Source organism: Protopterus annectens, chromosome 13.part0, assembly GCF_019279795.1.
Source record: "Protopterus annectens isolate FY-2018-M chromosome 13.part0, PAN1.0, whole genome shotgun sequence".
Lineage (NCBI taxonomy): Eukaryota > Metazoa > Chordata > Ceratodontiformes > Protopteridae > Protopterus > Protopterus annectens.
This window is the reverse complement of record NC_056747.1, coordinates 1,276,876,627-1,276,899,402: the sequence shown is the minus strand read 5'-3', so window position 1 is coordinate 1,276,899,402 and position 22,776 is coordinate 1,276,876,627. Positions and strand designations below refer to the sequence as shown.

The following is a 22,776-nucleotide window of genomic DNA, read 5'->3' as shown; positions in this document are numbered from 1 at the left end:
ATATGATTCAATATCAAGAGTTTATGCTTGACCAGTTAACTAAAAAGCTGTCCTCTGAAGAATCTTTAGATAAAAAATATGTTCAGGAAATGGTACATAACATACAGCAAGTTAGTAACCATTCTTTAAAATGTGGCTATGATGCACTGGAGGCTTCCTTTAGATCAGCCATGACTGGCACAGTTATCAGGAGACATGCATGGTTGAAAGAACAGGCATTACCAGACCATGTCAAATCAAAGCTTTTGGATGCACCCATGGACAAGGTCAATTTATTTGGTTCCCCTGCTCAGCAGGTACTAAAAAAGATGGAAGAGAAGGCGAAATCTGTACAAACGGTGAAAGATTTCTTACAGGTTCAACCTCCAAGGTTTAGCAGGAACTGGCCCTCCAAGAATTGGTCCTTTCCGGACTCCTCTAAGACACAGAGAGGCAGGAATAGGCGTTCTAGAGGCAGAAACCAATCCAGGGGTGCCTACAGGGGACGCCAGTGGCAAGGTAACAACCAGCGAGGCACAGACGCAGCCACCACCACTACAACAACTCAATCACAGTGACTTGACAGTGGCACCGCCTACCAGGGAACAACTAGAAGCACCCTTAGGCGGAAAGCTAACTTTATTTTCAAAGAACTGGCATTGCATCACAAGGGAAAAATGGATTTTGCAAACTATAGACCAAGGTTACAGGTTCCATTTCCATACTCTACCAGGGAAGAGAGGAATGCCAAACCTACCGCCTACTCAAAGGGCAGAAGCTCTAAAGCAAATATCTCCGCTATTAAAAATGAGAGCTGTGGAAAAGGTACCATCTATGGAGCAAGGAAAGGGATTTTACTCCAGACTCTTCCTGGTACCAAGAAAAGAAAACAAATGGAGACCCATTCTAGACCTGTCCGCTTTAAACACATTCCTCATTGTTCCAAAATTCAAAATGCTGACCCTACAGCAGTTTCTTCCCATGCTGGGCAAGGAGTCTTGGCTGGTAACTCTAGATCACAAGGTGGCATACCTGCACGTCCCCATATGACCAATTTGCAGAAGATACCTCAGATTTCTTGCAGGATCAGAGCATTATCAGTTTTCAGCATTGCCCTTTGGCTTATCTACTGCGCCCAGAGTGTTCACGAAATGCCTGGCATCAGTAATTGCTCATTGCAGACTTCAGGGGATCCAAATTTATCCCTACCTGGACGACTGCCTGATACAAGCGGACAACAAAAGCAAACTAACAGAAGACTTACAAAGAGTCATTTACCTGCTGCAAGCCTTGGGATATACAGTCAATATAAAAAAGTCAAGGCTGATTCCATCCCAAAGAATAACCTTTCTGGGTGCAGAGCTGGACACATCAAAACAAATGGCATTCCTAACTGCAGAAAAGAAAGAACTACCACCTCTCTGCTTCTTGGCATTAACAAAGCAGAACCATCTAACTGCAAGAAACGTACTGCAAGCTCTAGGTTTCATGGCATCCTGCATAATTCTGGTCCCTCATGCCAGACTGCATATGAGAAAGCTACAGTGTTACCTAAAGAATTTATGGTCCCAACACAAGCACAGCCTAGAAACCAAAATTCCAATAATCCCATGCCTGAAGCAAGAGTTCCTATGGTGGGCTCAGGCCTGTCAATCAAACACAGGATTGCCCTTCTGCAACAACCAAGCCAAACCATCACGACAGATGCCTCAGACCTCGGTTGGGGGGCACACATGCTGGGCAAGTGCATACAAGGCTTATGGACTCAAGACCAGCTGCGCCTACACATAAATCTAAAGGAAATGCTGGCAGTAAAATTGGCAATCCAGTCATTCAGACCATTTCTCCAAGAAGGTCAGTTGATAAGGACAGACAACACCACAGTTATGTGGTACATCAACAAACAGGGAGGCACACATTCATATCCTCTATGCCGGCTGGCACTGGATCTATGGGATGTGGCCCTGAGCTACAACATTCAGTTACAAGCAATTTTTGTACCGGGAAAAGAAAACATTCTAGCAGACATATTAAGCAGAACTACCACAGATGCCCACGAATGGATGCTACATCTGGACATCTTCAAAGCCATCACAAGAGAATGGGGATTACCACAAATAGACTTGTTTGCATCCCCACTCAATCACCAGCTAAAGAAATTCTGCACAAGGACGTACCACCCACTTGCTTGGAAGGTGGACTCCCTATCTTTCAGTTGGAAAAACTTGACAGCATACGCATTCCCACCACTTCCTTTGATGCACAAGGTGCTTCTGAAGATCAAAGAGGACCGTCCAAGGATCATTCTGATAGCTCCAGACTGGCCAAGACAACATTGGTACCCATTGCTGAGGAGCATGTCTCGGGAACAAATATGGACACTACCCCTGATCCCATTACTGTTAACACAGAACAACTACAACATCCTGCATCCAAACCTGAAAACTCTGCAGCTAACTGCCTGGAACATTACATAACAGCAATTAACCCAAATTTATCCCAAAGGGTTAAAGACATAATCTTGGAGGCTCGTAGACCTTCAACAAGAAAGAATTATGCAGCAAAATGGAAAAGATATCTCATTTGGAGTACTGCAAAGGGAGAAGATGTGACACTGGTAAACATAGCCAACATCCTGGAGTACGTACTTGGCAGAGCTCTTCCACACAGGCCTGTCCTATTCTTCCATCAAGATACATGCATCAGCTATTTCAGCAGAATACAGCTTGGATCCTCCTGTCTTCTCTCATCCTCTGCTCAGACAGATTCTGAGAGGAATTAAAAATGTGAAACCTCCCAGGAAACCACCATTGCCAGCATGGGACTTTAACTTTGTGCTAGAAAAATTGACACTTCCCCCTTTCGAGCCAGCAGCAACAGCAGAATTACAATGCTTATCCTGGAAGACTGCTTTCCTGCTGGCAATAACTTCAGCAAGAAGGGTCTCTGAACTACAGGCATTAATGGCAGTGCAACCCTTCCTGATCTTCCATCAAGATAGTGTCCATGAGAACAAATCCTACATTTATGCCTAAGGTGGTATCCAGAGTGTCATTAAATCAGGCTATCCACCTACCTACATTCTTCCCAAACCCACAGAACAGGGGAGAAAGACTCTTGCATACCTTGGATGTACAAAGACAATTACGCTACTACCTGGACAGGACTAAGTCCAATAGAAAAACTGACCAGCTTCTGGTAGCATATACCACAGGAAAGGAAGGAAAACCAATTTCAAAACAGACAATCTCCAAATGGATTGGAAATCGCATTAGATTTTGTTACTCCTACCATGGAAAGAAAACACCAGAGAATATCAGGCCTCACTCCACAAGGGCTACAGCCACTACCACAGCTTTCTTACGAGGAGTGGCTACCAAGGACATTATAGAGGCTGCTACTTGGACCTCCGTGCATACATTTGCCAAGCATTACAATTTACCTTTATACTCTAGATCCCGAGCAGGTTTTGCCACTGCTGTTTTGCAAGGGATCCTAGCTACACCATAATCTCTACTCTTTTCCTCCTCCCCTTGTTTAGCTATGGTATTCTACCCATTTGTAAGGACTGCAGATGCATCCTTGAAGGACATAGTACAGTTTTGTACCTACCATAAATGTAGATGTCCGATAGGAATGCATCTGCAGTCAGGATTACCCACCCACCTTCCCCTCTGAGGTACTCCTAGGGTATTTGCCATCCTTCAGCTAGCTTGGGGGGGGATCTATTATGGTGTATTTGTTTGTATATATGTACATACATGCTTATTTTATGTGTTTGCTCTCTACTATTTGGAAACATTGGCATTTATCCAAATTTAGCCATCCAAGAGGGCACCTGGCATCTGGGGCAAGAAACACTGAGGAAAATGGCGTCGGCTGATGCCTTTATACCCGAAAAACTGCAGCGATGACATCGGGTGAAGTGCGACACCAGCCGAAGCCGGACCCAGACTTTGGAATCCGGCCGACCGAAGGGCTGCCTGACGACAGGACAACCCATTTGTAAGGACTGCAGATGCATTCCTATCGGACATCTACATTTATGGTAGGTACAAAACTGTACTTTCTGCCCTTTGCTATGCAAGGAGAATACATATGATGTACAGTGTACCTTTAAAGCAGCCTAAGGCTTTGGTATACTGTCAGGATGCCCTAGGCAGGGGAACCCTTATGTTTTGAATACTGCAATAGTGAAATGGAAGGATATCAGTAGATGTCCTCTTCAGTGTTGCAGTATTTGCTCCCTACCTCATCCCAGAGGTCCTTTTTTCCTTCTGGATGTGCTTAACTATTTTATCCTTGGACTGTCGTTCCTACTGGGGCTTTCTTGGTTCTGAGGGTGGTACTTCTGGACATTTACCTTTTTATCCCTAAGCCAAGGGAGCATATGTGTGACGTACGGCGTATCCTTTGCAACCAAAAGGCTTTGGTATACTTGCTGGATGTTGGGCTGCCCTTGGCAGGGAATTCCCTATTGTAAAAAATACTGTAACAGTGAAGAGAGACTTCTACTGTTATGGTAAGATTTTACACAACTGTACTTTTCCCCCATAAGGTTCTGTGCAAGACTCAATTATTTCATGAAGATACTCCAGTCCCTCCAGTGAGAATAGATATGACTGGCTTGGTGGTGGTTAAAGCAGAAGGAATTGGACAGAGTCTTTTTGAAGCTTGCTGTGCTAAATGCAGGTAAGATTCTGGCACAGAGGGCGATCCCCCCCGCCAGTAATGATACCCAGATGCAAAAAAGCAGGCAACGGTCACCTTCTGGGCATGACAACATTACAAGGATTTGCAGTAAGTTCCAATACAGACTGACCAGATTTTTGACATTGAGCAGGCTTACCCATCTAAATTGTGGATTTCCAGATCTTGAGGCTATCCTGCAATTTGGAATGAGTCTCTGTCGCTGTTTGTGAGGCTTGGTTTCATTGTAAAGACAGGCATTCCCTGTTTACTGGGTTTCAGTTGTTCGCACATTGACCTATTAGAAAGTGAGAGAGAGAGCACCAGTGTTTGAGACCCAGCCATCCCTAGATTGATTCGCTATGACCTGCAAACAGAATTTACTTCAGATTACTTTAAACAAGCTAGAATAACCAATTGTGGCCTGCTATAGGTCACCTTCCATGTTGCAGGTAGAATATGAAAGATGCGTTTACTGCAGGACTCATAAATTATGGATGACTTCAGTTCTACAGTGGTCGTAGAAATCTGAGGAAATACAAAGCTATTTGAAGCCATGTGTTCCTTGCCAGCAGTCACCCTTGGGCTGTACTACTCATTCAAGTAGGGCAAAGTTTGCAAGTCCAAGAGTGAAACTTGGGGTACCCATCAATTTTCTAAGCTGCTTGAAGGTTGACACAAAATCTCATTGCTTGACATGCACAGGGGAGATGCTAGATGGTGAAACCTGCTCCTCTATTTATTTATTTAGTTTTATTTATTTTTTGATGGACTGTGATTTTCTTGTTGTAGTGTTGGATGCATTATTTGACTTACTCTGTGATCAGACAAGTTATAAATATAAAACCTCTTTTAATATGTGTATCCAAACACTTCTTGCACTAACTAAAAAGACCCCAGAAATTATTTTATTAAAAATTGGTGAGTTAAATTTGTCTACCTAGATGGTCTCTGTCCCTATCCTCTGTCTACTTGGGGTGAATTTTGTCAACTTCTGTGCTGTTAAGGATCCCAAACCTCCTTTAGCTTACATCTGCACAAAACAAATGGCATTGTAAACGCTTGAAGTAAACAAATGAATCTTTATCAACAAATGAGACACTCTGGAAAGGCATGTTTATTTACCCGATTCCTCCCCATTTCTGGTGTAATCTTCTGCTGCATGTAAAACATGATCCTGTCCCTTTAAGGTAAAGCTAGACTATTTGGTGGGCACCTAATTAGTTTCATGACTGCTTCTCTTGTAAGCAGAAGAATGGATATTGTCAAGATGGTTATGATCCATGGACTATTGCTGCCTTGTAAAAATAGTTAGAAATTTTTTTGTTCCTTCAATTATTTTTGTGATGTTTAAATACCATGTATACACCTTGTTCCCATTATTTTTAATTCCTGTCTCCTTAACAGTAAGTACTTTTAGCACCTGTTTGACTTGTCGTACCTAGCATAGCATTGAGTCTCTTCTATGGTGTTGGCTTCTTAGTTTTCTTGGTAGTGGAGCCTAGTAAACTACATAGATTGTGGTGGCTGTTAATGGGTTCTCTATGGGAGCCTGCTGTGACTCAAAAGCCTGAATAGATTGGATGTTTATGTCCCTATATGGCTTCACAGTGTTTAATTGTACTTGGCTGGTCTGTGCATTAACCCACATGTACACGCTTTCACATGCCCATCTGCACTGCTGTTGTACAGTGCTGACTTGCCCTGATGTCCTTCAAGGATGCATTTGCAGTCCTTACATATGGGTTGTCCTGCCTCAGGCAGCCCTTCGGTTGGCCGGATTCCAAAGTCTGGGTCCGGTGTCGGCTGATGTCGCCCTCTCCCCGACGTCAGAGCACCTGGGGTATAAAAATATCAGCTGACGCCATCTTCCTCAGTCTTTCTTGCCGCATGGTGCCCGAAGCAGAAGCAGTTCGCAAGTGCCGGTCGGCCAGCTCCTGTAACTTCAGCTACCGAAGACTTCAAAAGTTAAGTACCCCGTTGGGGACTCTTTCTTGCCTCAGCCGATGTCAGATCAAACGCTTAAAGTTAATGGATTTCCATTCTTACTGCCTCCCCTGCCTAGGCCCAGACCACGACGTCTCGGCCTGTACAGCCTGTGCCTCCTTCAACCGATGCACTCTTAGGCGTCTGGCGGAGTTTGCAGAAGAATTTTTTGGGGCTAGTTACCGTTACAATATGCCGTCGGAGACTCCGACTTCTCATTTAACCAAAAAACGGAAGGACAAGGACCGACACACGCGGACCATGGTTTCGGCTGAAACCACGCCTAGGTCTACCGCGAGTGTCTCTGTCTCGGCTGAAACAGAGTCCTTGGTACTTCCGACCGTCGAAACCGCACAACCGACAACCTCTGCCCCGGAGGCCTCTTCTGAGTCTGTTATAGAATTTCCCTCCGAAACCGATGTTCCGGAAACATCCGACACCATTTCCCTAGACAAAACTACGCCAGCACGTGGAGCAGCCAGGCCTCCTGCATCCATGTCCATAAAGGCATTCACAAGGGCTAAAGCTGCTAAACAGCCAAAATCTCTGCCTCCCAAGGCTATTCCTCAGGGATCCACTACAGGTTCACAGATTTTAAGTTTAGCTGAGGACCTTATTTCCTTAATTAGGGGCTCTCAGCCTCCTCTAGACAAAAGGCCCAGGGTTGAGCCCACTGATCCCCAGTCCTCTGATGAGGCCTCAGATGGCTCGGCTCTTTCAGACTACAAGGAGGAGGCCTTTACGGCCTACGAGGATTCTGATGCAGAGGAATCTATTCCCTCTGTCTCCCCTCCTGAAGAGCTGTCCTTTGGGGAGACCCTTCACTCCATGAGAGAGCATTTCAAATGGCAGGGCCAGGAATTCTCTGATTCCAGGAAGAGATTAAGGACTTTTTTGCATTTACCTCAGCATAGACCTTTGGCTATTCCTCCTGTTTTGAATGTCATTGATGATGTGTACTCTGAATCTAGCATTACCCCTGACTCCCTTCCTCCGGCTCCTGTCAAACCCGATAGGTACTACAGGGTCCCGGACTCGCATCATTTCCTTTACAAGGCCCACTCCGCTGACCCTGAAACTATTTCCCAGGGCCCTAAAGGGGTTGCATCTGCCACTATTAAAAATCCACTCCCCTCTGAAAGGGAGTCCAGGGCTTTTAGAGAGATGGGGTAAAAAAAGTGTATACTTCTTCCACTCTTTCTATGAGGGCATTAAATTGTCAATTCCATATGATACAGTACCAAGAGTATTTGTTAGATGAATTGCATAAAAAACTGTCTTCACCTGAACCTCTAGATCGCAAGTCACTTCAGGATCTGGTACATAACTCCCAACAGGTTAGTAACCATTTCTTGCAGTGTGGTTATGATGCATTGGAAGCTTCATGAAGGTCAGCAATGACGGGTGCAGTTATACGTAGGCATGCTTGGCTGAAGGAACAAACTCTGCCAGATCATGTTAAAGCAAAGCTTCTGGATGCGCCACTGGAAAAGCAAAAGTTATTTGGCTCCTCTGCTCGGGAGGTCTTAAAGAAATTTGAGGAAAAGGCTAAATCTGTACAGACAATCAAAGATTTTCTCCAGGTCCAACCACCAAGATTCAGCAGAAATTGGCCCTTTAAGAATTGGTCCTTTCCAGATACAGAGAGATTTCAGAGGCAAGAACAGGCATGCCAGAGGTAGAGTGCAAGCTAGAGGCTCCTACAGAGGACGTCAATGGCAGCTTCCTAACCAGAGAAGTAGAGCAGGACCTACAACTGCTCCACAAGGACAGACTCAATGACTACCTTGACCCCGCCAACCTGGGCTCAATTGGAAGCACCTTTGGGCGGAAAGCTATCTTTATTCTCAAAAAATTGGCACAGTATTACAAGGGACTAATGGACACTGCAAATAATAGACAAAGGATACAGGTTCCATTTTCATACATTACCAAAAAGAAAAGGAATCAAAGGGCAGAGGCTTTAAAACAAATTTCCAACCTATTGCAAATGAAAGCTATAGAAAAGGTTCCTCTCTCAGAACAAGGCCAAGGATTTTATTCCAGACTATTCCTTGTCCCAAGAAAAGAAAAACAATGGAGGCCTATTCTCGACTTGTCCGCACTGAATACTTATCTCATCGTGCCAAAATTCAAAATGCTGACCCTACAGCAACTCCTTCCCATGCTGGGCAAGAGGTCTTGGCTGGTAACTCTAGACCTCAAGGAGGCATACCTGCATGTCCCTATCAGACAAAGTTGCAGAAGACACCTCAGATTTCTTGCAGGTTCAGAGCATTATCAATTCTCAGCATTGCCCTTTGGCTTATCTACTGCACCCAGAGTATTCACGAAATGCCTGGCATCAGTAGTTGCACACCGCAGACTTCAGGGGATTCAAATATACCCATATCTGGACGACTGCCTTATACAAGCGGACAGCCCAACAAACTTTGGTAAAACACTTGAATTATGCCATCAGCCTACTTCAGGCTTTGGGATATACAGTCAACATTCACAAATCAAGACTTGTTCCATCCCAAAAGATAACTTTTCTGGGTGCGAAACTGGATACAACCACCCAAATGGCTTTTCTCACGGAAGAAAAACAGACAACTACCGGATTATTTCAAAAATCTGACAAAACAAACTCAGCTGACTGCAAGGAAAATCCTGCAGGCCCTGGGTTACATGGCATCTTGCATTCTTTTGATCCCACAAGCAAGGCTACATATAAGGAAACTACAATGGTACCTAAGGAGTTTATGGTGCCAGCACAGTCACAGCCTAGAAGCTTTGATACCACTCATTTCATGCCTTCAAAAGGAATTTCTGTGGTGGGCTCAAGCAAGCCAGTCAAACAGGGGTCTGCCCTTCAGCAAACCAATAATCAGCCAAACCATTACAACGGACACTTCAGACCATGGATGGGGAGCACACATGGAGGGCAGATGCATCCAAGGACTATGGTCACAGAAAGAATTGCGCATGCACATTAACCAAAAGGAAATGCTGGCGGCGATACATGCAATCGAGGCCTTCAAACATTTTCTGCCTCAAGGACACCTGCTAATAAGGACAGACAATACCACAGTTATGTGGTACATAAACAAGCAAGGAGGTACTCACTCCTACCCTCTTTGTAGGCTGGCAATGAATCTTTGGGAACTTTCCCTAAAGCTCAATATAGAGCTGCAAGCCCAGTTTGTGCCAGGAAAAGACAATATACTGGCGGACACCCTAAGCAGAAATATCATGGATCCACACGAATGGATGCTGCACCTAGACATCTTCCTTCAGATAACAGTCATGGGGGAGGCCGGACATAGATCTTTTGCCTCCCAACACAACCGTCAGCTGAAGCAATTCTGCTCAAGGACATACCACCCACAAGCATGGAAAGTGGACGCCCTCTCTTTCAGCTGGAATACTCTAACAGTGTATGCATTCCCACCTCTTCCATTAATGACCAAGGTCTTACTGAAGATCAGGACAGAGCAGCCCAAAGTGATTCTGATCGCTCCGGACTGGCCCCGACAGCACTGGTACCCACTGTTAAGGAGCATGTCACGCACGAAACCATGGCCTCTACCACAATGGCCACTTCTGACACAACACAATTACAAAACTCTGCACTCCAGCCTGAAAACCTTGCAGCTGACAGCCTGGAGAATACCTTGACTCCTCACCAGGATAAGCTATCCAAGACAGTGAAGGACGACATCATGGAAGCTCGCCGGCCTTCCACAAGAAAGGCATATTCAGCAAAATGGAAAAGATTTTGCACTTGGAACACCACAAAGGGCCTAGATTTGACAGTGATGAATTTGACACATATCTTGGAATACTTGGCAGAAATGCTCCACAATGGCCTTTCTTACTCTTCCATAAAAATTCATGCTTCAGCAATTTCAGCAGAGTACAACACTGACCCACCTGTCTTTTCTCGCCCTCTCCTAAGGCAGTTTCTAAGGGGAGTTAAAAACCTCAATCCTCCAAGGAAACCACCAGTGCCTACATGGGACCTTAACTTCATGTTGGAAAAATTAACTCTACCTCCCTTTGAACCATCAGCATCTTTAGAACTACAGTTCTGTCTTGGAAGACTGCCTTCCTTCTGGCCATAACCTCAGCAAGAAGAGTACCCGAGTTGCAGGCCCTCATGGCAGTACAACCATTTCTTATTTTTCATCAGGACAGAGTTTCACTGAGAACCAATCCTTCATTCATGCCAAAGGTGGTATCCAGGGCCTCACTGAACCAAGCTATTTACCTGCCTACCTTCTTTCCAAATCCACAGAACAAAGGGGAGAAACTTCTGCATACCCTGGACATTCACAGACAACTGTGCTACTACTTGGACAGAACTAAGACTTACAGAAAATCTGACCAGCTATTTGTAGTATATGCTGCTGGGGTACAAGGAAAAGCAATTTCCAAACAGACAATTTCAAAATGGATAGGGAATTGCATTCAATTCTGTTCATGGCAAAACTGTGCCAGTTAACATTAGACCTCATTCCACCAGAGCCACAGCCACCTCCACAGCCTTTTTAAGAGGGGTGGCTACCAAGGACATTTTAGAAGCTGCTACATGGAGCTCCGTGCATACTTTTTCCAAGCATTACAACTTACCCTTATATTCCAGATCCAGAGCAGGCTTTGCTACGGCAGTCCTGCAGGTCATTTTAGCTACACCATCCCTTCCTTAGATCCTACCACCCCCAGCTTGGCTATGGTATTCTACCCATATGTAAGGACTGCAGATGCATCCTTGAAGGACATAGTACAGTTTTGTACCTATCATAAATGTAGATGTCCGATAGGTATGCATCTGCAGTCAGGTTTACCCTCCCTCCTTCCCCTCTGTGGTATTTCCTGGGTACTTTTCCCTCTTATAGCTAGCTGGGGTTATCTGTTATGGTGTATTTGTTTTATATTACTGTGCATGTTTGGAATTTTTTGCATCTCTCCAAATTTAGCCTTCCTTAGAGGGCACCTGGCATCTGGGGCAAGAAAAACTGAGGAAGATGGCGTCGGCTGATACTTTTATACCCCAGGCGCTCTGACGTCAGGGAGAGGGTGACATCAGCCGACGCCGGACCCAGACTTTGGAATCCGGCCGACCGAAGGACTGCCTGAGGCAGGACAACCCATATGTAAGGACTGCAGATGCATACCTATCGGACATCTACATTTATGGTAGGTACAAAACTGTACTTTCCTCTGGACCTCCTGCATATCCACAAATCAAAAACTGTGCCAGAATTACCTGTTCTAAAGACTTAAACCTTGCCCGTGATATAGGTAGGACCTGCTGGAGCGACAGGTAGGTATCCCAGCGACTACCCCATCTATGGAACAGGCTCCCCATCCATGTGAATCGGAGTTCCTCCCTAATCCAATTAAAGTGCAACTTGGACAATTGGATGGGAAACCAATTCATCCCTGGTTTGGTTTGGCACCTATACCTGATGCAAACAGGTAACCTGTAAATGGTTCATCTCTCAGACACATGCTTACACTTATCAGGGGTATCAGAACACGTCCGAGATTTGGGATGCATGGTTAGGCTTAGAAAGACCCTTGTGGCCAACTTATAAACCTCTAGTGTCTTCCAGGAAGTGGTGCTAATGTGGGAGAGCCCCCCCCCCCAAAAAAAAAGTGGTACTGAGCTGATGCTTTCCAGTCCTGAACGTGGTGTGTAATCTGTTTCCCTGACACTGCAGTTGGGGCATTATCCCTTTATGAACACCATGTTTTGTGCTTGCATAAAACATTGACATATTTGCATTGGTATGTACAACGTGGAAATATTGTTTTGAATTTTTTAGTGGTAGAAACTCTGGAATGCGGTGTTGTGTGAATGTGCATGAATTTTGCTTCATCCACTTTGCTTAGTGATTTTATAAAGAGTAATGTTCATAATGCAGTCTTAACTATTGTGTAAATTCTACTTTGCTTTTGAACTAGTTGTTGGGACACGGAGCATCTAATGTTTAATGGGTTCCCCCCTTTCTGCAGCTGGCTACCTTTTGCAGCTCTGGAACTACCCCTGTGCCGAAAGTAGCAGCTAAACAGCCATTTGAAGTGAACTTGGTGGCAGGAAAGAAATATTCCTGGTGTTCATGTGGATTAAGCAAAAAACAGGTAAATCTGTCTCCCTATTTTGCATATTCTGTAGGTTTGTGTATCGTATATTTGTGTAAATGTTTTTTCAGGCAAATCTCAGGAAGCTGTATGCAGCCAGGCCTCTCTTATTTGGTAAAGTGGCTCCTTATTGTCTGTCTGCTTTACTGATGTAGGAGGTGATGCTTTGCTCCGTTTTGTTTAAAACAAGTTGTATATGCAGAAAGTAGAACTCCTTTCTGCTTCAACCTTCTTGGAACTGTCAGTTGTGATTTAGATATCCAGGCTTTTTTTTTTTTTAAGAAGCTTGGCTTGTACCATTTAATAAAAATATGCATGCCTGTCTTTGCTATATGTGCTACATGTGGAAAGAACACATTTTATGCTAACCCACTCCTTTACTTTGTTAGGAGGCCATTGAAAAGCTTTTAAGATTTTTACCCTTAAAGTTTTAGTAGGAAGCACTCTTGTCTGGGCACGAGATAACCTCAATCTGGTTAGAGATCTGTGACCGTTCTGAACAAGTCCCTTAATCTCTGCTTTCTATGGCTACATGCAGAATCCTACTGTCCACATAAATAAAAGAGCAGGCAGCAGTATAAACCAGTCTTTTAAAAAAATGGTTTCAAGTCGCTCGCACTCTCTTGCTCTTGCACTCTTGCTGTCTTGTGCTCTTGCACACTCTTGCTCTCTCGTGTGCACTCGCTTGTGCCCTCGCTCTCTCTCACTTGTGCTCACGCAGTCTGTCGTGCACTGACTCTCCACTCTCTCGTGCTCACGCACTCTCGGGAGGGGAAGATCATTTGCATCCAATGTTAATCAGATATAAACACTATATATTTAGCATGTAACATGAAAGATACAGTAGCAAATTTGATCACTTGCCAAGCTTGTGGCTGGTCCTATAATTTGACAGAGTATAGTACTCCAAAAGTTGATTTTTCTTCCTTTCAGATGCTCTTGACAGAGTCATGGAAAATGCGCAGGCATTTATTTGCTTGTTTCTTGTGTGTTTTGTATGGGTAACTGTATAAGCTGTAACATTCATCAATGTAGGCATACCATGGATGTATGCCTTGACTTTGTGCAGGAGGATAGCTCCTTCTACCTCCTGAGCCTGTAAGTTCTTGCTCATGCATTTCCAAAGCTGCACAAGTCACAAGCTGTTAAATGGTAGTTCCTCCCAGTATCAGTCCACCCCAAAGATCAATACTTGTGCCCCTTTTGTTGAACATTATTAACAATTTGTTCACAGCCAAACATGCCATCTTAATCCAGTATGCTTAAGATTCTCCTCTGTTTCAACAAATCATTCAAGACTCCTTCACCTTCATAGAAACTTAGCTGGCCAAATCTGACCACACCCTTACTCTGTAGAAATATTGTAGCCTGCAACACTAAATGACTAGGTGTCACTGACGATGGCTTGAAGTTTCTCTTGCATATCCAACAAGCTGTCAAGTGTACCAGAAGCTGGGTTTGTTGAATAGAATTGAACATTATATTGGTGAAAGTAACGAGACGGAACTTCTCCTCCTATCTTCTTCCCACTCTCTTGTGTGGCTTACCAGTTTTCACCAAATTCAAGGCTACATGGAGTGCGCTTGAGCAGTGCTACAATAAGATAGCCAAATTCATATCTAGTAGAGCTTGCTGTACTCATCACTGCAATCACTGCATTGCCGTTAAGCACCTTAGCTGGTTACACCTACCCCACTACCATTCAGATGTTCTTCGTGTTTCACTGTTGCAGTCATTACATTTGGGTAATCTGCTGGCAGGTTGCCCTCATTCGGCCTGAATTCCAAAGTCTTGGGTCCTGCGGTTGCTGTCTCCTCTTCCATGACGTCAGGGGTATAAAACAAACAGCCAATGCCATTTTCTTTAGTCTTTCTTGCCGCGTGGTAACAGAAGCAGTTCGCAAGTGCCAGTCGGCCGACTCCTGAAATTTCTGAATTTGAGTTTAAGAACCAAAGTCTTCACTAAAGTAAGTACCCCGTTGGAATTTTTTTTTTCTTGCTCCATACCAATGTCAGTAAAAGTTAATAATTGCATTACTTGTGGGAAGCAAATACCTCATAAGGATTTCCATTTATACTGTATTCCTTGCCTAGGCCCTGATCATAACGTGCCTAGCTGTCGGTTTTGTGCTAGATTTAACCAATGCACTATTAAGCATCTGTATATCTTTGCCTCAAAATATTTTGGAAACTGATTTAACTATCCTGAAATGTCGTCTGATAGCAATCTGTCTACCGGAGTACACACAAAAACGCAAAGAAAAGAACAGACAGACCATCGAGGTCAAAAACCGATAAAGCTCCTCCTAAGCCGGTCGCCAGTTCGCCGGTACTCGGGGTGCTTTTGCAGCCCCTGATACCTGCTACTTTTGAGTTGCAGGCCCCTACAGAGACCCATGTGGAGCGAGATTCTCAAAAGTATTGTACCTGCGGATATGTCTCTCTCGGATGGGTCCGGAGCAGCTGAGCAGGCACTGGCTTCTGAGGGCGTATTCAGGCCACAACATTTTTATATAAAACAGACACCAGCTTAAAAATCAAATACAAAAGCAACTTCTAAAGCTAAAACTGACGCATGAACCACGTGCACAGTCCTCTATGCCCAAAAAGCAGATGATCAAAATAGCTGAAGACCTAATTACCTTGATCAGGGGTTCCCAACCCCCTCCTGATAAGAGGCCTAGGCAAGACACTGATTATGAGTCTTCAGATCAGGTTTCTATTTCTTCTGATTCCTCTTCTGATCAGGAATTATCTATACCACCCTATGAGGATTCTGATGCAGAGGAATCTATCCCATCTGAATCTCCTCCTGAAGATTATTCCTTTGGAGAAACCTTGCATACTTTGAGGGAGCATTTTCACTGGGAGAGTCAAGATTTCTCAGAATCAAAAAAAGAGGCTTGGGGATTTCCTTCTCCCACAGCATAGGCCTTTAGCCATACCTCCTGTTTTAGACATTGTGGATGATGTGTTTTCGGAGTCGAGCTTTGACTCCTTGCCTCCGGCTCCTAGCAAGCCAGACAGATATTACAGGGTTCCTGACTCGCACAAATTTTTATTTAGAAACCCTGCTGCTGACCCTGAAACTATTTCACAGGGTCCAAAAGGTGTTAAGGCCTCAACAGCAAAAAATCCTACCCCCTCTGACAGAGATTCCAGGGCTCTGGATAGATGGGGAAAGAAGGTTTATACATCCGCAACCTTGGCAGTTAGGGGCTTAAACTGCCAGTTTCATATGCTCAAGTATCAACAACATGTTATGGGATTACTGAAATGGAAAGTGATTTCTGAATGTGCAGAAAATAAGGAATTGCAGGAATTATTGCATGCAACAGAACAAGTTGGAAAGCATACTTTGCAATGTGGTTTTGATTCCTTAGTTGCCTCCTGCAGGGCCGCAGTTACTGGATCTGTGATTAGGAGGTATGCCTAGCTAAAACAAAATTTGCCTGATCATGTTAAAGCTAAATTGCTGAATGCACCTTTACAGCATGATACTCTGTTTTGTATTAAGGCAGAAGAGGTTTTAAAGAAAATGGGGCAGAAGAGGTTTTAAAGAAAATGGAAGACAAAGCCAAGTCTATGCAAACGACTTCTTACAAGTGCAGCCACCAAGATCCAGTAGACACTGGCCTACAAAAAATTGGTCCTTTCCTGTGTCCGGAGCTTAATGGGGCAAATTCAGGCGCCCTAAAGGTTCTAGATACCAGTCACAGGATTCTTACAGGTCAAAGCAGTGGGGTGCTTCTATCTCCAAATCTGGAGGAAATAAAGCGCAACCCTACAGTAAACAGTCTCAATGACTTCCATCTGCCATCACCAAGCACTTATCTTTTTGGCAGCACCCTTAGGGGGAAAATTAGCACTTTATGCTCAAAACTGGCAGTTAATAACCCAGGACAAGTGGGTGTTAAACATAGTATCTCAGGGATACAGATTCCACTTCCACACACTGCCAATTGCAAACGGTTGGTCAGATCTGCCAAAAAATCAATGGGCAGAGGCACATAAACAAGTTACGTCCCTCATGGATATGGGGGCTATTTAGCCAGTACCAGAACAGGAAAAAGGACAAGGGTTTTATTCAAGACTGTTCTTGGTACCCAGAAAAGACTAGGCCTGGTGCCCAATACTGGATTTATCAATTTTGAAACGCATACCTGGACATTCCAAAATTCAAAATGCTAACTTTGCAGCAACTTCTGCCCATGCTGGGCAAAAACGCTTGGCTGGTGACATACCTGCATATCCCAGTAAGGAAATCGTGCAGAAGATACCTCCGTTTTAAGGCTGGCTTTATGCATTACCAATTCTCTGCACTGCCCTTTGGCTTATCTACTTCGCCCAGGGTCTTTACAAAGTGCCTGGCACCAGTAATTGCATTTTCAGACAAAGTATACAAATCTATCCTTACTTGGACAATTGTCTCATTCAAGCAGAGAACAAGGACATTCTTCAGCATCTGGTGTTTGTGAAAAGGCTTCTGACATGCCTAGGGTACACAAACGAAAATAAATCACAACTGGTACCCTCTTAAAAGATAACATTACTGGGTGCAAGCTTGAATACAACTGCCCAGATGGCTTTCCTCACACCAGACAAAGGCAACTGACTACTTACTTCAAACTGATTGCAACAAAAACCGAGTTATCTGCAAGACAAACTCTGCAGGCTTTGGGGTTCATGGCATCCTGCATTCTACTGATTCTATATGCAAGACTGCATATGAGGAAACTACAGTGGTACCTAAAAGGTTTATGGAGTAAACATTGTCACAGTCTGGAAACAATAATTCCTCTCATTCCCTGCCTACAACAGGAGTTTCTATGGTGGGCAAAGGCATGTCGCCGAAACATGGGACTGGCTTTCACTCTACCCCCTGCCAGCCAGACTTTAACAGACTCATCAGATTATGCATGGGGGGGCCCACTGGGTGGGAAGATGCATTCAGGGCATATGGACCCCAAAACAAATGCCTCTGCATATCAACCAAAAAGAGATAGCTGTTCAAAATGTCCTGACAGCCTTCAAGGACTTGATTCATCCAGGACAACTACTGATAGACGGACAACACCACAGTTATGTGATACATAAACAAGCAGGGGGATGAACTCGTACCCCCTTTTGCAGACTAGCCATGGCACTGTGGGACACAGCCTTGACTTACCAAGTAAGTCTTCAAGCTCAATTCCTGCCAGGGAAGCAAAATACTCTGGCAGACGATTTAAGCAGAAACCTTATGGACCCTCAAGTGGAAACTTGATCCACAAGTCTTCAGCATGATAACAAAGAAATGTGGGAGCCTGGACATAGAGCTATTTGCCTCCCCTCGGAATTATCAACTGGAAAAATTCTGCACAAGGACTTATCACAGACAAGCATGGAAAGTGGATGCCGTATCCTTCAGATGGAAAAACCTATCGGTTTACACCTTTCCTCCTCTGCCTCTTCTTCCCAAGGTCCTACTAAAAGTCAGACAAGAAAAAGCAAAGCTGATACTAATTGCCCCCGACTGGCCCTGCCAATCCTGGTACTCAATCCTACGGAATATGTCTCCCTTCCCAGCTTGGTACTTGCCTCAAATACCTCACTTACTGTGTCCCAGCAAAACAATCGGATCCTGCACAATTGGCTCCAAACACTGAACCTGGCAGCATGGCTGATCATGTAGTTATTCAAAACACCTCACAGTAAAGCTGTGATGGATGTCCTTTTGGAAGCCAGAAGGCCTAGTACTAGAAAATCGATAAATGGAAGAGATTCTGTGCTTGGAACCAAGCACACGGAACTGACACAGCAGAGCCAAATATTCCTCCGTTTTTACAATACTTGACTGAGATGCTTGGCAAAGGCCCATCTTTTTCATCAGTAAAAATCCGTGTCTCTGCCATCTCGGCTCATTACAACAGAGAGCCACTAATCTTTTCTCATCCTTTACTAAAGCAGTATCTTAGAGGAGCCAAAAATTTAAGGCCTCCCAGAAGATCACCAATTCCTGCATGGGACCTCAATTATGTGTTGGAAAAGCTCACCCTGCCTCCATTTGAACCGGCTGCTACTGCAGATCTAAAGTTCTTATCATGGAAAACCAGTTCTGCTCCTGGCAATTACTTCAGCAAGAAGGGTCTCAGAGCTACAGGCCCTCGTGGCTGTGGATCCTTTTATCATATTTTACCCAGACAGGGTGTCCCTCGGGACCAATCCTTCATTTTGCCTAAGGTGGTTTCCAGTGTGGCTCTTAACCAAACTATTCATTTGCCAACTTTTTATCCAAATCCGCAGAACAAGGGGGAGAGGATTCTGCATTCCTTGGACGTACACTTGAGCAGGACTAAAGCTCTAAGAAAAATTGAGCAGTTACTAGTGACATTTGCTGCAGGATCAGAGGGAAAGGCTATTTCAAAGCATTTCAAAGTGGATAAGCCACTGCATTTGTTTCTGCTACTTACACCATGGCAAACCGGTGCCCAAGGGCATTGGGTCTCATTCCACCAGGGCTGCAGCTACATCAGCAGCTTTTCGCAGTGGGGTACCAATCAAAGACATTTTAAGAGGCTGCTACGTGGAGTAAGCATTATCATTTGCCTCTCTCTACTCAGTCCAGGGCAGGCTTTGCCACTGCAGTTCTGCAGGGCCTTATAGCCGCCCCTAATGCAGTTTAGCTCCAGCCTGCCATCAATAGCTTTGGGATTCTACCCAAATGTAATGATAATGTAGTTTAGCTCCAGCCTCCCATCAATAGCTTTGGGATTCTACCCAAATGTAATGATAATGCAGTTTAGCTCCAGCCTCCCATCAATAGCTTTGGGATTCTACCCAAATGTAATGACTGTAACAGTGAAACACTAAAAACATAGTACAGTTGTGTACACTTGCCGTAAATGTGGATGTTCAAGTGTATTCACTGTTGCAGTCCAGGTTACCCGCCCGCCATCCCCCTTTTTTATTCTTGAGTTTCTCTTTCCTTCACTATCTTCTACAGCCTTTGTGGTGTATTTGCTTGTAGATGAAGGTAAAGTGTGTTGTTCCATGTGTATATATAGCTTGTATATGTTTTTGCTACCCATTTGGGGGACACCAGACATCTGGGGCAAGAAAAACTGAAGAAAATGGCGTCTGCTGCCTGTTTTTATACCCCTGACTACCTGACGTCATGGAAGAGGAGACTGCAACCGACTCAGGACCCAAGACTTTGGAATTCAAGCCGACTGAGGGCAACCTACCAGCAGATTACCCAAATGTAATGACTGCAACAGTGAATACACTCTAACATCTACATTTATGGCAAGTGTACACAACTGTCCTTTTTTTCTACAAGTAGTACAGTCTAGTGTAGAGGTACCGTGCCCTAGGCTGTTTGCTACAAAAGATTACCCTAAACCAGAAACTTGGCTATAGTGAGAATAGAGTTTAGCAAGGTGCACAGTATAGACTGCCACCATTATGATTTGTGTGTTTGAGTGAATACTAGGTGTTTTAGTGAGCACAGTTCTTTGGGTGGGGGGTTAATATTTCTTGTGGGAGGAGATTTTCTTGGGGCATGGATGATTTTGTGAGCAGTCTCAAAAGGAGAAAAGGCTAGTGGAATAAATACCTACAGTCAGTTAAGGCAATGAAGTGGCATACAATTATTAATGTGGTTACTTGCAGACATTTTGATACAAGATTGCAGTAGTTTAGCTCCAGTTTAGCTAGCTGAGAGGACTGTAGGTTAGTAAAATTGAGATAAAGGAAACTAAGGGAGTAGATGCATCTGGGCTATATTCTTGCATATTCTTTTAGGAAAGATTTCCCTTTTATAGAGAACTACTTTGTGATTTAAGCTGCAATTTGGATGTACTTTACAAGTCTTTATGAACAATTACTCCAGTAGTTTTGTACTTTTTTACCAAATTCCAGTAGTATTGACAAAGTATAGATGTGATGTCATTTTCATTCATTCCTCAACTGAGTTTGGATCCAACCCTCTGATCTGACTGTGCTGCTTTTTTCAGTTCGTGGAACACTGGAACTCTCATAATGCCCTAGTCACCTAACATACCTCCGATCTCATTTGCCACTTTAGAGTACAGATGTGGTCACTTCAAACTCTGGGTTTAGCGATCTCAACATTTTTTTTTGTTGGATCTTCTACTTCTAAACATCCAAAATAAAGCATGTAGGAACCAGCAAAACGAAGCCACCAACACAGTGTAGAAAGGAGCAGAAAAGTCAGTTTTATTTAACGTTGCAAAAAACACCGTTTTCATCGCAGTGTGTCCAGGACTTCATCAGAAATAAAAGACTTTTTTGCTCCTTTCTATGCTGTGTTGGTGGTTTCGTTTTGCTGGTTCCTAGGTGCTTTATTTTGAACGTTTATTGGTTGTGTTTTAAAGCAGTATTCTTTTTATTTCTCTGGTTTTGATCTACTTAGAGCTACCCCCCCCCCCTTTGTTCATACCCATCTCTGGTGTAATTCTTAATATCATTGTTGCTCTTTTTTTGTACTGTTTTTTAGTGCTACTTTGCTTACCATCGTTGGTAATCTCATTTCCCTTCAGAAAAACATACAAAAGTTTTTTTTTCTTTATTTTGGTATTCTGAGGTGTAAAATGTTTGAGAAGCCTTCAGGTTTTAAAAATGTACAGCCTGCAGCCATAAAATTCCATTTTCTGAGGCATTTTCTAAATATGTTTGTTTAGGTCCAGCACATCTAGACTCTGGTTGTGACCTTTGCAAAACTTTTAATCCTAGAGCTTTAAAAGATCAGAAAAATTGATTAAGAGGCTTGCTCCCTTCTGAGTCGTCATCTGGGGCTCAACCCAACAGTAAATTGGATAAAACACTTGCAAAAAAAAAGCATTCCCTGGATCCAACCTCTACTTCGACTCTGGGTTCTGAACCTTTTACAAAAGTTTCTAAAACTTGGTGTCTAACCTCCTCGTATCCGAAGTCTAAGCCTGAAAAGCCACCTCCAGATCCAATCCCTGGATTCAGTTTCCTTTCCCTTCTCCTTTCTTGAATAGTTTCCCAGACATAATTCAAGACCACTGTTGACAGCACCAGGCTCCTCCAAAAGTCTGACCAAAGCAGATGTGGACAAGATGAATAAGTTCTCTGGCTACAAAAATTCAAATGGGGATTCTTCAGACTCTGACCCCATTGAGTTCAGAGACTGTTAGTACTGCCCCACCACTACTGGCTGCTCCTCCGATCTGACCTTTGATTTCAGAGCAGTCTAATCCAAAGATTTATGGAGTCCTCCGCATCAGATCTGAAGATCTTGGTATTTTTGATTCTGGTGGCATCTGAGTGGACTGGTGCTCAGCTGGTCTGGGGTGTTGGAGTAGACTCTGAAATAGTCAGAGCAGTGTCTGCCCCTTGGAGCTTCGATGGCAGCTCTGCTCTGACTCCTTCTTTGGGTGGTCTGCCTTCGGAGTGTAGGAAGCTGATGGTACTGAAGCATGTCTTCTCAGAGCCATTGGTTTCTTTTTCTCTGAGGCATTCTGCTTTTGAGGTAATGGAGAGAGCTTTCCCTGTTCCTATAGTCTGTACATCTTCCCCCTCCTCAGATTTCCCATCCCCATTCAGCTCTGCATCTAGAACCTCAACTTCCTGTGCCATGAGGACAGCCATCCCAGATAAGTCACCAGGATACCCAGCAGGATATATTCATTTCATCTAATACTTTTTCCAGAGCATCCCACCAAAGAAGTTCACAGGAAGAAAAAGTGCACAAGGTAGGCATTTAAACTCTCCACAGTAGTCTTTCACAGAGGGTACTGATTTTGATGAGTGGGAAAGGTCCCCACGATCACCACCTGATATCTCCTTTGGAGACGTTCTATAACTTTTGCTAAGAACTGTTAGATCAACCACCCTATTTGCTTTAGGAGTCCGGTATTTCTGGAGGCCTTAGGAGCTAGCCCGTCTAACTCCTGGGTGGCTCCGCCCTCTGAAAAGCTCATTGATTGGGTCTCTGCCCAAGAGACCACATAGGATCCTGGCACCA

The 22,776-nt window shown here is 44.0% G+C and overlaps 1 long non-coding RNA gene across 1 annotated transcript in view; it reads left to right on the top strand.

Annotated features, from left to right (window-relative positions):
• The first annotated feature begins 12,660 nt into the window (after positions 1-12,660).
• Positions 12,661-22,776, top strand: part of LOC122788412 — a 92,224-nt gene continuing 82,108 nt past the window's right edge. Inside the window, exon 1 of the long non-coding RNA XR_006362655.1 lies at positions 12,661-12,783. This is a non-coding gene — a long non-coding RNA (uncharacterized LOC122788412). The remainder of the gene's footprint in view (positions 12,784-22,776) is intronic.